We start from the raw sequence: 14,527 nt of genomic DNA on the forward strand, positions 1-14,527 counted from the left end.
TTAAACAAGAGAACAGGATAGTCTATATATCCAGGTATTTGCCATTTCTGAGGCATTCTTTTCCTTCTTGACATCCCAAGTTCCCTCCTGATATCACTTCCTTTTCTGAAAAACTTCTTGTAGCAATGAATTACCTAAGTTTTCCTTCATCTAAGAATGTTTATTTTGCCTTCATTTCAGAATGATATTGTCTCTAAATACAGAATCCTGTGTTGATATAGCTTTTCTTTCAGTACTTGAAAACTACTGTTACACTACTTCCCCCCCTTCTCCAAGGTGTCTTATGAGAAATCTTTGTTCTCCTATGTGTAATACTCCATTTTCCTCTGGAAGCTCTCCAGATTTTTTCCTTTGTCTTTAGTTCTCAGTAATTTGGCTATGATGTGAGTTTCTTTGAGTTTATCCTGTAGGTAGTTCACTGAACTTAACTCTTTGGGTTTATATCTTTCACCAAATTTGGGGAGTTTTCAGCCATTATTTCTTCGTTTCTTTTAACAACATACTTTTTCCTATCTTATAAAGTTTTAGGTGTAGTGCTTTCAGTAATCTTTAAAAAGAAGTTTTCAGTACATAAGTCCTTAGTCCTCTAATGTCATGTGGAAATACTGAACCAGGAAATAGCCATGACAAAATCATTGCTGTGTCATATAACAAGATAGGCATGGCAGTAAAGATCCATTCATGCACTTGTATAAGATGCATATGCAACTCTAAAACATGCTCATTCTTAATCTTGTGGCTGGTCTAAATGCTGGCGGATCAAAATATACCATAATGTGGGACATTTTTAGCTTACAGGTAGTCCTTCTGTTCATGTGAACATGTGTGTGCATGCAACACTCAGCCTTATTCCAAAAAATGAAATGTTTGGAATTAGATTTCCTTCAAATAGTGGCTGATAAAATTGAATGAGCCCCACGTTCAGAGTTTTTCCTTCAATAATCCTGGCACAGAGCCTAAGGACTTGCAGTGCAAATAAGATGATGCTAGAAAATGTCAGTGCTGCTTGTTCTGGGGCCACTGCTTGAGAATGGCTCCCACAAGGGAAGTAGCAGAGTTCCCAGAATTTGATGCAATCCTCAAAAATATAAATTAAAGAGTAAATTGAAATTTATGATTGTCTATTCATTTTATGAGATTTACAAAGAACAAATTCATTCTGGTCTTGAGCTGACTTCGTATCACAATTACTCTTTAAAGTTTTGATGAAAGTGAACATTTTAAGTCAGTTCAATTGCCATTATATATATATGTGTACATACAAAATGCATATGTAGTACGTCATGCTAATAATATAAAACAAAATGAAAATAATCCAGTCAATCAAATGACTTATTGGGTTTCTCCAGTGTCAAAAACTTTTTAAAAAATGAATTATTTTAATTGCTTCTCACACATTCAGGTTTTAGTTTTAATCTCAAGTGATGCTGTTAAATTATGGTTTATGAGGTAACTTGCCTCATGGTCTATTTTGGCGTGTCTAGTAAGCTAAGAATGGATTTTAAATGTTTAAAATGTGAAGAAGAAAAAGAAGGAGAAGAAGATGTCAATGTCTTAGGGATTTTATGTGGTAAATTGGGTACAGTGGTGTGTGCCTGCAACCCCAGCTACCGGGAAGGCTGAGGAAGGAGGATCTCAAGTTCAAGGCCTGCTTGGGCAACATAGCTAGTCTCCATCTAAAATTACAAATAAACTACATGTGGCCCACAATGTGTAGAATACTTACAATTTGACCATTTATGGAGAAGGTTTACTGACCTACATCTAGAGCATTATCTGATTATATCAAGGAAATGGGATAGGAATGGGGATTGAAACTATGTTTTTTGTTGTTAGATTGCTCTTATTCAAATCCTAACTCCACTAAACACTTTATATAATTTTGGACTATTAGCAAAATCTTTCTGTGCATCCATGTCCTCATCTACAAAATGTATATGATAAAATCTCTAATACAGGACTACTGTGTGATTTAATGAGCTAATACATGTGAAATTCATAGAATGGCACCTGACCAAAGTCAACACAAATTCAACAGTAGCTCCTACTTCCCACGTGAGAGAATACTGTGTAAATATTAAAGTGATATTATACTAAGGTTTTAATAAAATATATATGTGTGTGTGTATTTGATATTAAGTGAAAAAAAGAAAAGCACAGAATGTGCTATACAGACTGTAGAATAAGTAAAACATAAAAACCTATGCACTGGAATAGAAACAGAGAGAAAAATGCCCCGATTAGTGAGTGACGGCCATGTTAGTCTGACAGGACTATGGAAAAATTTCTCTCTTCTATCCTTCTGCATTTTCAAATTTTCTAAAATGCACTATGAAGCTGAGCTTGTGACTGAACCTCAGGAGTAGCTTATCCCTTCCCAAGGTGCTTATCTCTTAGATAGGATAACAAGATGAGCTAGAGCCCTGCTGGTCACCATAATTCTGCCAGCATTTATTTTGGTCTTTGGAAGTTGGGCCCCTCACATTCTTTGTACATAGTTGTATTTAATTAGGACTCAAGCTAGCCATAAAATGTGCATTAATTGTCTGTTATTTCATAAATGATGGCCAAAATAACAGCCCTTGATAGGAACTGTTTGGGGGTAAGCACCATTTGGTCTGTTCATCTTCCAAGGCGCCCTGCCCCAAGCAAGAGATTTCCATTTGTTATCTCCTTTTATCCTGGAGAATTACTAATCCTGCACTGCCATATTAAGTACCAATTAAGCAGAGATTTGTCATTCCTGCTCGAGAACATTGAGCTGGGCTGTGGCTGCATATTTCACAGACTTCTGACAGAAATTATTTTAATTAGACTGCTGCTAGCAGCATTTAAAATAGTCTGTATGGGTAGAGAAAGGAAGAATGGCTCCTCAGTCAGATAATTTACTTATTTTTCTTTTTCACTCACCATAAATCTTAGGATTGTGGTTATTAAGCCTTTGGAGGGGGAAGGGGATAGACAGGGAAAGAAATCAGCTAAACTTTATCTTACTTTAAATACCACAAAAGAAAAATCTCCCACAGCTTTACTGGAAAAAAAATTTTTAAAAGAAAAATGTGTTCAAGCAAAATCTGACAGCAACAGGATATTTTTATATTCTAAGTATCTAACGTTTAAATAACAAAGAGGATCCATGTACCTTTGCTGTATTATGAAGGTGAGCCCTTTCCTTTTTATTTTTGTTATGCCTCCCCTGCACAAATTGAAGCTATTGCTTGGCAATTGTTAGGTTAATCTGACATTGAAGGACAAACTTAATAAGAACTACATTGAATTCCACATTTGGTAGACCTTGATTAAAAGCACAAGATTTATCATTTTAGAGGGATACATTTTATTTTATTTTATTTTATTTATTTATTTTTTTGGTACTGGGGATTGAACTCCGGTCCTTGTGCTTGCGCAGCAGGTGGTAAAAGGATACATTTTATTTTATTGATTCATTTACTAAGATGAGATATAGAATGAATAAAACATTTTTTTCTCTTTTGAAATTTTTAAGTAAGGATTTATTCTTCAAACTCCCAGAATTTCTGATCAATACCTTGTTAATTAGAGCATTGCTCAGTTTATTTCTAAAATTTCTGATTTACTTAGTCAGATCAAATGTATTGGAGCACTTATTCTTAAATATGGTATAAGATTAAACCATCAAAATGCATATTTTCCTTTGACTTCTTCACACATATGGTCCAATTCTCTCTTTATGAAGCAGCCACAACCCCATCATTTTACCTTTAGTTGATATTTTAATGCTTCATGGGTTATTTTAGAAGTTTTCTACATGAAAGCCAACAAATTCCAAAGTAGAAGATAAATCCAATGACTGTTGGTAGCATAAGGTCTTAAAAACAAGTTAAAAGACCCTTTCTCTGCCTATCACTAAAAATGAAAAAACTAAGTATCACACAATTTAATAAGAAGGTTGAGAGAAAGAGCTGGTTTGGATGTAACACGAGGAACACTGACCTGCCCATGGAAACCCAAAGGTCCCAGTAAGTCACACATGGCTTATAATCTCTCTACTAGACTAATTTCACCATCATTAAAAAATTTTTAGAAGAGGAAGCATGAAGACATGGTTTCGCTTCTTAATATAAAGCTTTAGAAATGCTAAGCTGTGTAACTGCTGAAGAACTTGTGTTTAGAAAACATGAGGTTAGAAGTGCTATTGGCTTGTGAGAACCGAAAGGTGACCACAAGGAATGACAGGCGTCAGTTGGAGGAAAGGAAAGACTGGCCACGCCCACCAGAGCTCTGGAGATGGAGATGGTCTCCCCTGCCAGGCCTGTGTGGTGGTCCCACGAGCTGTCTCTGTTTCTGCCGGCACTGAGAAGTTGGACATGGCGGCCACAGACGGATGGCTATGGAAGGGAAAACAGGGCTCTTCCTGGAAACAGTTATTGGCAAGAAACTATTATTGGCTAAGAATTAGCAGCAATTGGGATGGGCTTGAAGTCATAATCTTTACCGGATTTCTAACTATTCAAAGTCAAATTCTTGAAGTCTAAACTCTCTAGTAATTTTGAATGAATATCATACTTCTCTTTAAGTGCTTGTCACATGTTTAATGTTATAAAGAGCAAATTATCATTGACCAATATAGAAATTCCAAACAAATGCTTAGATCAGGTTGTAAAATTCAGGTGAGGGAAGGATATGAACTTAAAATCCCAAGATAAATTTCTGCCATGATTTAAAATCAGCCATTCTTTTCTCCTTGTTGATATATGTTCTATTTGATATCATCTCCTAAAACAGAGCTTTTTTATCTACATTGAAATCCTGGTGAGGCCCATCACAATCCTCTCTGATCTACTCACCTGTCTTAGCAAACAGTTCAGCAGCTGTGTATCTCACATGCTGCTCCAGTACTTAACTTCACTGTGCATAGATTGGAATGGCCCTTGAGACTGAAAAACTAATCACCAGAGGGAAAAACATTTTTTATCAAGTGTATTATCACCAAGAAGTTAGAAACAAACTCTTAGGTTTCTCTTGAGCTGCTACCAGATTCATAGGATCCAAACCTTGAAGGCAGAGTCTCTAGTCCATTATTTTTCAGTGTGTACTCCCAAAACAGCAGCAACAGCAACTGGAAACTTGTTAAAAATGCAAATTTTTAGCTTTGCGCAATGGCAGTATCACAGCCAATGAGGTTTATCCGAGGCACGATTATTGCTAATTTTTTAAAAAATGCAAATTTTTAGTCTTTGCCCCAAACCTAGTGTATCAGAAACCCTGCAGTTTGGGTCCAGCAGGTTAATAGTTTCATAAGGTCTCCAGGTGATTCTGAAACTAAAACTTGAGAACTATTGCAGTGGTCCAAGCTTGACTGTGAATTGTAATCATGTGGGGAGCTTTAAAAATTGATGTTGCCTGTGTTCCAACACTAGAAATTCTAATTTAATTGGTTTGGGGTGAGGCTCCAGAGGCAGTATTTTTTTAAAAGTTCCTTGAGTGATTCAAAAGCACAGTGAGGGTTGAAAACCACTGGAACAGCCCAGACAAAAATAGCTCTAGTTTCATCCATTTCTTGGCAACAATTGTTCATTGCTTGCCACAGACCTTTCCAGAATGTTAGACGATTACCCCCTATCCTTCTGAATTTTTACTGCCAAATGTTTCACTGCACATTGATGAGTAAGGTTTGTTTTTCCTTAGCACTTTCACTTTTTAGCCCTTTCACGTTAAAAATTGTTTTCATTATAACCATATGTTAGTATCTTCAGGATTCTCATGTTTTTGCAGTTATCAACTATGATGGGATTAACGAGCTTTGTTAATCCCTCAAAATGAAATACAGACATACAGAACACAACTCTCCTGCCAGTTTAGTGGTGACAAGCACATTCACTTGCTTCACTTTGGAGGGTCATTTTGTCCTCATCTCAAAACTTTTTCATTAGACAAGCTATTTTACATGATTACTTCTACATTTCCATTGGGGGATTAAATCAAGGCAGGACTAACATGCATATAGATGGAACTACACATCTAAAACACTTCTCACCATAAGGCACCCAAACAAACTTCTTCAGGATTTAACCAATATTATACCTGTTCCTTGCAGTAGTCAACAAACAGTAATTGAGAAGAAACTATATATTCAAGTAAACTCTAAAGAAATAATATTGAGTACCCATGGCATTGATAGTACTTCAACAGATACTAGCAAACAGCTACCCATTACAAGGTGGTCTGATTGAAATTTCATCAACAAAGAATAGCCTGTAGAACCATATTCAAAGAGTTTTACAAGTTAACGTTGGCAGTATGTGGTGCTGACCCTCCAGAAAATGGCAATAAATAGGAGCATGGATGGAGGCACACAGTGCCATTTCCACAAAACCAGGGTGATGGTTTAGACTTCTCCCCTCTCATATACAGTAAAACTCACTCATATGCTTGTTGAACATATGCCAAGTATTTATTAAGCATCTTCTATGTAAAAGATGCCAAACAGTAATAACAGAAAAAAAGCTGTTACTGATACATTACCACAGACAAGTATTGGTGGCCCTACTGGGTCTGGCTAAAGCTCTCCAGTTTTCCCGGTAGCCATACTTGCTTGACCATGCCTGGGTTGTTTGGTGGTTGGGGGTTGCTGAATGCCAAGTGAATAAATGCATTGTCTATTATATGCAGGTTTCACCCTGTGTGGAGTAAAGAAATGGAGACATTTTTATGAAGGGTTATTCACTGGCTAAAGGTCCAATGAGATTTGGGGAATGTCTTGCTATCTGACTCTCCATTCTGGTGAAAAGTCAAGAAAATGCACGTGGGAAGATTAGAGTCTGAATTAATATTCTACCTGTCTTCAGTACCCTCCCCCTTAAATAAACACAACAACCCACGTTTTCCCCAGGACCGGGGCTCCTCAGCCCTCTCCGAGGTCAGGATCCATTTGGTTTGGTTCTGACCCATTTCTCAGCATTTGTAGGTTAGAGGTTGATGGTTTTTGCTGCCGCAGAGTTTCCATGGATCCCACCCCTCAACTTCTGACGTATTGTGTTTTGCAGTTAGCACAACTGAACTGTGGGGCGTGTGGCCAATGCTGAGGCTGAGGAGAGAGAGATGGGCGTCAGGGGGATGTGGCCAGGAGGAAATAAGAGCAAATTCCTCCAAAACGCTCTGACAGGAAATGACAGAGTATCAGTCTCCTACCACTCCACTCGGCCGCTTCTGGAGGGAAAAAGGCCTTCCTAATCACGGAGCGGAGCCAGAGCGCAGTAGGTGAGGATGATGAAATAATAAAGCATTTCCCGTGTGTGTTTTTCATTAGGCCGGTTTTGTTTCCCTTCCAAGTGCTGGGGAAACAGAACAGAAGCCCCGCTTAAAGCACGCGCAGCAGCACAGCCTCCCCGGGGAACCGCCGCTTAGCTCTGACGGGAGGGGCATCCCGTGGACCGGTTTCTAACACCTTCCTAATGGAAACCGTGATTTGTAAAGCCCTCTTTATACCCTTCGCTGCATAATTAGTAGCCCAAAGAGCTGGAGATTAAGACTGCTGTTCTGACTCCCAGCATTTTTGAAAATTTGGCAAAACGTGGAATGTTCCGTGTGGAGAGCCAAGCAGGTAGAGGGCTTTGAGGAGACCCAGCCCTGGCTGGTGGGGCTGGGCCGCGAATCACTCAACACTTATTATATAGAAATTAACTGGCTCGATGTCAATTAGTGAGAATTTGTTAGCAGACATATCCGATGGACCTCCCCTCACACAATTTAGTAGAGTAGTTATGGAAAAATGTATGAATAACTTCCATCCAAACTGACTTAGTGTTAGGTACTCCAAGTTGTTTGGTCCCCTTTACTAGTGTGTGTGTGTGCGTGTGTGTGTGTGTGTGTGTGTGTTCAAGGCCAAGGCTGAACATCAATTTTTACCCAGATCTCAGAGAAGATAATTAAGAGGAGCTCAGAAGCAGGCTGGCTGGAAAATACTCTCCAGCCCTAAGACATAACCAATCCAAAATGCCTGTTGTTAAATGGGTCATAAAAGCACCAGGAAATCAATATTTGACTTTCTCTTTCAGGGACGGTGGCTGCTACATGCAGTTTCAGATCAATCTGCTATCGTCACTGTGCCTGAGACCCAAATAATTTCTCTGTCAACTCTGGACACTTTGAAGGTAGAAATCTCACTCGTTTATCTTTTTATAAGTAACTGCCCCTCCCCATTCCAATAGTGGGCAGATTTTGTAAAATAAACTGTGTAAAATAAACTTTTGTAAAATAAGTAAAAGAAGGACTTATTTTATTAAATATCTAGGAGAAATGCTCAGGTGACCTGAAAATGTAATTAAACCTGTAAATAAGTAGATTACTGGCTGAAAAGCGAGATTGATAGATGAACCCCTTCAGCTAAAAGGGATTGCTTAATGGACTGGACAACAATCTTGGACTCTGTCCACCTCAGAATCACAGGTCCAGAGTCAGGCAGGCTCCACTCCACCACTTCTCTTCCTAAGATAAATGAAGCTCCAGCAAGCTGTTGTGGAGAGGCCCTGGAGAGGGAACCCAGGGCTGCAGGCAGACACACGGGTGTGCTGTGCCCCAGACTCCCAGACAGGGGTTCTGAGGAATTCTCCAGACTTCCCACCCAGGAGGCCTAAGCAACTTGTTCATCTCAAATGTTCAAAGTTATTTTTGGCTTTTTGAGAAGAAGATATTAATTGCACTAGAAAATGTAGAGCTGAAAATGAAATTAAAACCTCAGAGGGATAAAAATAGGCTGAAACAATGAAAAATTACCTGTTGTAATTGTAAAGGTACTTATACCATTAAAGGAAAAAGAGGCCAGATATTCTACCTTCTTTGTGTTAAGGATGACTAACTTTCTAAATCTGAGCTTTTGATCCTTCTTTTCTGAAGGTAGGTTAGATGTTTTTAGTATTATAAATTTTGACCATTCTGTGTAACTAATAATAGTACTAATTTAAGTATTTGGGGGCATTTTTGGATTTATCATCTTGGTCTTCTGCTTTAACTTACAAACTAAAATTAAATGAGCTGTTCCCTATTGTGCTGTGTGACACTTCAGAAATTTGACAATGTTAAAACAGTATCTTTTCTCTGGTGCCGATCACAGCTCTGTAACCTATATAATCAATGCAATTTATCCTAGGGTAGAGGCGGCAGCCCTGAGTTCAGTGCAGGTTGTCCAAGTTGAGTTTCTGTTTGCAACTGTGGGCATCTATCCAGGTCTCTTTGCTTCAGGACAAAAGATCAGACCTTAAGCCAGCAGCTCACGGTCAAATTCACTCACAGTATGATTTGGTCCACAATATTTACTACTCTCCCTGAGGAGGCAACCAGATGGATGCCTCAGTGAAACCCAATTTCCAATCTAGTTTTGCCAAACAAAGCATGTCTGGCTTTCAAATTAGGAAAGGTAGAATTCTGTCCTCTTCTCACTTCTGGGAGAGAGAAAAGGTATAGTCCTCATTCCTGTCTAAACCCATGAAAGAATATCCTGAAGGTCATGACATTTGTGTTGTTTAGCAAGCTAACAAACAGTGGTTTACATCTGGTGATAATAATAGGAAATGGAAAAAAATAGCTTCAACTCACATAGGCCACCCTATATACTCAATCTTGAATAAAGTAAAGGATGGTTTTGATGCTAACATCCATTTTTCCTCCCAGAGTTAATCATCAGTAAAGTTAGTGCAATCATAACTTAGTAGTTTTTTGGTTTGAAACTCATCAAATTTTGTACTAGATTCATTTTTACATGAAAATTTTGTCCCAGCACTCATCATTTGTTTGGTACTAGACTCACAAACTACAACTTACTGGTTTTGATTGCATCACAACTCTCTACCCTTTCTCACCAAAATAATCTGTGTGGTACTCATCATTTTTTGATACCAATCATGCTTTCCAGAACCAATTAACCACAAGTACCAAGGTACCACTGTATTTTCCCAAGTATCCCAATTTATCTTTCGATTGGAGCAACTCATTTAACTCCCCAAATCCTTATATTCTGGCTTATCTTGGTTCCGAGTTCTTCACCTTATTACATTGTGCATCATGGGAGAATGGTTTGGTTCTAGAGTCAATTTAAGAATATCAATTTCCAGATTAAGTATGAGTCTGCGGTCTTTAATAACTATGCCAGACTGTCTATGGAAAGAACACTTCTATCAGATATTTGCCCTGATATGACACCCAGCAGGGATGATAGGTGAGATTACTTTTAAAAAAGTGACTCTAAGGGACCAAGACCTGAACAAATACTCTGATTTCCCATGAATCGGTTCAAGAGCAGTCAAAATAGAGCTCTTTAAGAGAAGAGATACTCTGAAAGCTGCAAGGATCTTTTTCATATCACTTGGTTATTACCAAATGCATATAGAAAATAGTCCAGAGACTAATGAAATTTGGAAAAAGAATTATTTCTTAGTTTTATTTCCTAACATTTATCAAATAATGAATTAGTGGTACTGTGAGCACGTGGACAAATTGGTGTGTGGCACCTATAATGATATGCTAACCTCTTAGGGGGTCTTTACCCCCTAAGACCATGTGAAGGGTGCTGGTTGATTTGGAGTTGAGTCTTGATCTTCCACTGCCCTTCTGATATGGGTCATGTGTGCTAGTTGACTAGAGTGATGGTGCCACAACCTGAGGGGTGAGAAAGCATCATGATCCAGCAAATAGGCCAGGAGCCAGACTTCCTGGGCCTGAAACTCAGCTATACCACTTCCTTGCTAGGGAAGCCCTGGAGAGCGATGTTGACTTTTTGTGTCTCGGTTTTCTAATCTATGAAAGGGAGTTAATTCTGTTACCTCATAGAGTTGTTGTGAGGGCTAAGAGTTCACAGGAAGTGAATTTTGCTCAGCATTAAGCATTTATAATTTCTATCTCCAGCTTCTAGGCTCCTCCCTGCAGCAAAGGCCATCTGTGGTAGGAGTTCAGGAAAGGTCCTCTCCAGCAATGATGCTTATGGTAGCTGACTTTGCGGAGCACAAAGTGAGGTTTCTCAATGCTTCTCTCTCCCAGAACTCCTTCACCACAGTTCCTTCCACAATGCAGCTGCTCATTCCAGCTTCCAGAAAATTCTCAGCCCTTCCTCTGTGGCCAGATCTTCTCACCTTTTTCCTCATCTCAGGCCTTTTGATTCCCTCCAAGCAGTATTATGTCCCCACACATGTAGATGAAGTATGTCTCCCTGTTTCTCCCTCCTGCTTCCTCCCCGTCATCCCACCCTATCCATTACCGCTGGTACAAAAGAATCCTCCTTGTAAGGAAGGAGAAGGAGAAAGGCTGTGAATAATTACAGGTTTAATATTTTTATCTCTGTCAGAGTAAATAACTTTCTAAAATACATTGAGATGATCCTATGAATCTTTCTAATCTGAAGGCAATACCTAGAGTCTAGTCATTGGCATCTACTGCAGTGACAAATTAATTTTTTTAAATATACTATTTGCTGTTGAGCACACTGGCAGTGTGATAGAATCATTACTTTATTATTATTTGTTGTTTTTAAATTACAATAGCAATCTACATTAAGAAACCTACTGAAGCCTATATTTCTCTTTTTACTGAACCATCAGTATGGATTGAAATTAATTTCAAATCATTCCTTAAACAGAACATTTAATGTTTCCTTGTTATTCACTACTCGGTTGACAAAGACAAATTCTATTTTGAAATATTATGTGACATTACCTGATACTGTTTTCCTATAAAGAAAAAAATACACCTATTTTTCTGCTTAATGAACTAAGATAACTGAAGGCTATGGCACTCGATACATCTTGTGGCTTTTATGATTTTGTCCAATTTTGCAAGATTCATAATTCACAACTCCAGTGGAGAAAGCAGGGGTGGGCATGAATGGAAATTACTAACTCATCGAGTAGCACCGCTGAGTGGAAAGCCCCGAGGATGACTAAGTTGAGATGTGCCAAGCTCTTCTCTAAGTGCACACCAGGTTGGTAGCAAAGCCATTCTTACTCCAGCCCCATTGCTACAAAAGAGGAACAGTGTACAAAACTCCCTTAAGCTCCCTGGCTGCTTCCTCCCAGTACCCATCCATCTTTCTTGGATTAGCAGATTCCTACCTTCCATCTCTTCCTTGCCCCATTCAGTTCTCAGAATGGCTGTGATGGTAGCTGTCTACCAATAATATCTCCCCACCACCACCAGTGCTCTAGTCTCAGTCAGCAGGATGATACTGCCCAGGGGTAAGTCCAGAGATGGGGACTAGTCTTCTTCCTGCCAGGGGATTTGTGCTACATGGGGAACTGCCCTTTCTTCTCCCACCTGAGGTGATACAATGCATGGTTGTACATGCTGAGCACAGGTTGTTGACCTTGCCACCCATCAGCATGACAAAGAGAAGAGGGTACTGGTTGGAATCATAGTTCTTGGAGCTGACATCTGGTAAGTTAATAGTTACCCACTCCTGTGCAGCTTCTTAACTTCCCGAGCCATAGTTTTCTCATTAGGAAAATAAGTAGGTGAATGCATTGTTGCATTTAAGACCTTGGGACTCCACAGTCCTCTGTTTGTGATTATAAGATGCTGACAGAGTCCTTATTCTTTTAAAACCTTGGTTTTCTCTTCTGCAAAACACAGACAAGAACACCTTCATTAGCTCACTCATTCATTCATTTAATCATTTTTTCAAAGACACAGAGTACCTACTTTGTGGAGCACATAATATGAATACAGGGGATGTAACTGTGAGGAACACAGTTTCTGTCCTTACAAAATTTATCTTTTAGACTGAGGATTTAGCTCAATGGTGCTGTGCCTGCCTCCCAAGTGCAAGGTCTTGAGTTTGATCCCCATACCAAAAAAAACCCCCAAAACTTACATTTTAGTGGATATGGCAGGTAATAAACAATAAATAAACTTGAACTCAGCTAGTGTGCCAAGATGGAATGAGTTGATGTCTATGAATTGCTTATAAAGTGCCTGGTATATGACAAACCCTGAAAAGTGAAGGCTAGTACTAATAATAACCATGAATATAAAATATTCTGCAATTATATCTGGTAATAATAAGAATACGATATTCCTTTTCATTATTTCAGTGAGTGGGGACTTTTTTGATTGGCATAAACTGCCTGCATGCATCCAGAGGACAGAGAATCAACAGTGATAACCCTCCTCCCTCCCACTCCATCTGTATCATTTTGCTAAAAAGCCTTAGAGGAAATGTGTCTTCTTCAAGCAGAAAAAATTTAATTTTGGCTGAATTGAATGAGAGAAGCCAGGACTATTCAAATGGCCTCTGTATTCTGTCATTGGCACAAAGGCGAAGACAAGGCCCTGGATCCTAAGTAGGAATCTACCTGGACTCACAGCAGTGTCCGCCTGCTGGACAGAATCTCTTGAACCCCTGGGGTGAGTAACTCTGTGCCCTGCCCTTGAGTAAAAACTTCAGCTTATATTTACGCACAGGATAAAGGACAGGTGAGAGTAGGCAGGTAAAAATATGTGCAAGGCACTTTCTCTTCCTGAAAGTCTTGCGTGATTTTCCTATAAAGAAGTAAGCAGAGCACAATGTTAACTGATTGTTTGGGCTGGAAAAGTAAAGTCACTATAAAATTTATCATCCAATGTGGGGCACCTGTGAGAATGAAATTAGAATTAGTAATTCTATCAGAACAAGGAATAAATTGGGACCAGGTAGTAAAACAGGATACATATACTCCCTGGGCACACATCCTCAGGAACATAGCTTCTATTGATTATTAATACTCATTTCTTTTGGAGAAGGACACGATCATATTTATGAAAATGTCTCAGAAGTAACAATATGCTAGTATATCTTTGTCATGGTGCAGCAATATATGAAATATTTTGAGCACTTCTTCATGTGAAAGAAGTTGTACTAGGCCTTACAGAAGGTATAAAGTTATCCAGGACATGACCTCAGACCTCAGGAAATTTAGAACTGAGCAAAAATAAGAAACTATGTAGAGTCCATCTCATGGAAGAATGTGAGACACTGCGAGAGGGGCTCAGAGCAAGAGTTTTGCTTCTAAGTGAGAAGATGATATGGAGGAATTCAAGTTGGCCCTTTTAGTTTGGGATGCACATTGAGGCCATACTCTTAAGTGAAATAAATGGACACATGAGTGTAAATACCAAATAGTTTCTCTGGTGTGAGAAACTAAATGTGTAAATAAGAATCAAAATGTATAATGTGTCAATGTGTATGTGACAATTATTATGACAATGTGTATGTGACAAATATGGTAATGTGACAATGTGTATAATGTGTAATGTGTAAATGACAATGTGAAATAGGAAGAAAAGGTCCAAAGGGGAAGGGGAAGTGTGAGGGGTAGGGGAAAGGAAAGGAGGGAAAGGAAGAAATATGAGAAAAGGAAAAATGGAAATAAGGTCTTTGTAAATAGGGAGGGGTGGAGGGGTTGAAGGGAGGGCAGGGGAAGGGGGAAAAAATAAGAACCAAGATACATCATGTAAAGGTAAAAGATCCCAATGATGAATGTAACAGTATTGTAAACCTAAAATGTACTAGTGAAATTAAAAAACA

The 14,527-nt window shown here is 38.8% G+C and overlaps 2 protein-coding genes and 1 pseudogene across 15 annotated transcripts in view; 2 read left to right on the plus strand and 1 right to left on the minus strand.

The window, feature by feature from the left end:
- Window positions 1–14,527, plus strand: part of LOC147829973 (uncharacterized) — a 145,180-nt gene that overhangs the window by 72,454 nt on the left and 58,199 nt on the right. For 7 of the 13 annotated variants that reach the window (XR_015447212.1, XR_015447204.1, XR_015447214.1 and 4 more), the window contains exons 3-5: window positions 7,026–7,239; window positions 8,037–8,132; window positions 13,056–13,368. The gene's annotated coding sequence lies outside the window, so the exon portion shown is untranslated. The remainder of the gene's footprint in view (window positions 1–7,025; window positions 7,240–8,036; window positions 8,133–13,055; window positions 13,369–14,527) is intronic. The other 6 variants (XR_015447213.1, XR_015447203.1, XR_015447210.1 and 3 more) reach the window with 3 other exon arrangements.
- Window positions 1–14,527, minus strand: part of LOC110344459 (uncharacterized) — a 155,986-nt gene that overhangs the window by 41,348 nt on the left and 100,111 nt on the right. The window lies entirely within an intron of this gene.
- Window positions 5,128–5,226, plus strand: LOC147829974 (U4 spliceosomal RNA; annotated as a pseudogene).

The sequence above is a fragment of the Heterocephalus glaber genome, unplaced genomic scaffold, assembly GCF_053883595.1.
Source record: "Heterocephalus glaber isolate CG9 unplaced genomic scaffold, H.glaber_assembly_v1.0 deba00000347, whole genome shotgun sequence".
NCBI lineage: Eukaryota > Metazoa > Chordata > Mammalia > Rodentia > Bathyergidae > Heterocephalus > Heterocephalus glaber.